The following is a 2,376-nucleotide window of genomic DNA, read 5'->3' on the forward strand; positions in this document are numbered from 1 at the left end:
TACTTGCATCTGACAAGTAATTTATAACTATTTTACATGTACTGTGACCATATTTATTTATGTACAAATAATACATAGTCAGATTATCTCTACAAATAAAAATGCTGACCATACAAAGTTGTAATTCATAGGTATTACATGTCTCTTCTCCTTTGGTTTATACGCCTCTGCATCCTTTCCGGTAATTATTTCCTTAACTCATGGCTGTCAGTTCTACTTCAAGACAAAAGCCAAGGAAATGCAGCTTTTGAGTTTGTGCCATCAAGATTTTCTTTGCCTTGGAGAAAATAATATTTCAAATACCCTAATAATATTTTCTCTGCCTTGGATAAAATAATATTTCTAATAATATTACATGTTATAATCTCTATCATTCTGAGGTTCTAAGTTAGAAGCAATGGTCTGGTTCTTGCTAAACTTCCCATAAGCATATGTAAAATGAAAAACTAAGCAGAGAGGTTACAATCGCAATAATATATAAAAAATAAATGCCCAAGAGAGTCAAATTCGGATGCCAACACTGTATGCAACTCATATTTAATTCAACTCAGGGTTGTCATCGAATCCTCTTTTAGTTGATATATGCTTGAAATGTGTGGATGTTTCAGCAAAAATTCAGTGAGACTCAAGAGAGGATATCTGATAAGATCATAAGGAGGCAAAACTATATAGTGTTTGCATGTGCACACACACGTGTGCACACATGAACACACGTAGAGGAAACTGAAGTCAAGTCACAGGTGACTGTGACCCTGGCAGGGCTTGTTGCCTGATAGTGACTGTCATCCTGCCCTGCTTTCTCTCTCTAGCTCTTTCTCTCTCTAGCACAAAACGATTTCTATGGATTCTAACATCTCATCTGTTCTATCAAGGAATAACTAATACAAATGTCTTTCATTTCTTTTTGTTGTTGTAAGCAAAAGAACAGCGAGGAAGCCTGATTTATTTCATTAAAATTATTCTAAATCACACTAACCAACATTAAACTGACAGTATGTGTAGGCCACAAAAAAGGCCATAATTTTATTCTGTCCTCTGATTGTTGGTATCTGGAATTATTAATAAAAAAAGCTCAGGAAGCTCAATAACTTCTAGACATTATATTTTGGCCTATGAGAAATTCCTAATTAAATATCAATGAAGACTCAAAAAGTAATTCTACATGTATATTATCATGAGATGAATTTTTACTGTCTAGTCAAGAGGTGTAGAAATCGTCTGGACTAAGGTGACTTATAGAATCCAGAAGCAAGCTTCTTCTTCCTTCATTCTCTTGGGAGAGAGAGGCATTTAGTGTTTGAATACAATACTAATACTCTCTAAGCAATGCAATAACGAGATGTAATTTTTAAAGATTTGTACCTTTTTGTATTCAAGCATTACTAACTCAGGTCAAAATACATTAGTTCCTGTGCCAAAGGACTTTGAGATCTGTAAGCACTGGCTCATAGGAAACATGTTTTTATGCAACTCTTCTATACCATATGTGTGGCTGGAATATACTTCAGTTATACACCATAACCTATGTCACTCAAAGCCAGTATTTCTGTGATCTGTCTGAAAGCTTTCTCTATGCTTAAATTACTCAAGTACTGTTTTGCAAGATAGAGAGCTGTGGTAAATTGTGGTTGTTTAGTTGCTAAGTCATGTCCAATTCTTAACCCCATGGACTGTAGCCTATCAAGCTGCTTTCTCCATGGGATTTCCTAGGCAAGAATACTGGAGTCAGTTGCCATTTCTTTCTCCAGGGGATCTTCCTGACCCAGGGATTGAACTCTCATCTCCTGCATTGGCAGGCAGATTCTTTACTATTGAGCCACCAGGGAAGCCTGCTGTAGTAAATACTGGATGCATGTATTGTCACTAGGGAATTGACTTGAGTTTTCAATATCCTCTGCCTTATAAGGACAAATCAATGTTGAATGTCCATCAACACTCTCCACTTCAGCTCACTGCTGTAAAGCTGTGGATATCTCATTATACTGTGACCCAACTTTTGTTCAGTCATTAAGTCATGTCCAATTGTGTGCTAACCCATAGACTGCAGCATGCCAGGATCCTCTGTCATTCAATATTTCCTGGAGTTTGTTCAAATTTAAGTCCACTGAGTCAATGATGCTATCTAACCATCTCATCCTCTGCTGCCCCCTTCTCTGCCTTCTATTTTTTCCCCAGCATCAGGGTCTTTTCCAGTGAGTCAGCTCCTCCCATCAGGTGGCCAAAGTATTGGAGCTTTAGCTTTAGCAGAAGTCCTTCCAACGAATATTCAGGGTTGATTTCTTTTAGGATTAACTTATTTGATGTCCTTGCAGTCCAAGGGACACTCAATAATCTTCTCCAGCACCACAGTTTGAAAGCATCAGTTCTTTGGTGCTC

Source organism: Ovis aries, chromosome 1 (assembly GCF_016772045.2).
Source record: "Ovis aries strain OAR_USU_Benz2616 breed Rambouillet chromosome 1, ARS-UI_Ramb_v3.0, whole genome shotgun sequence".
Taxonomy (NCBI): domain Eukaryota; kingdom Metazoa; phylum Chordata; class Mammalia; order Artiodactyla; family Bovidae; genus Ovis; species Ovis aries.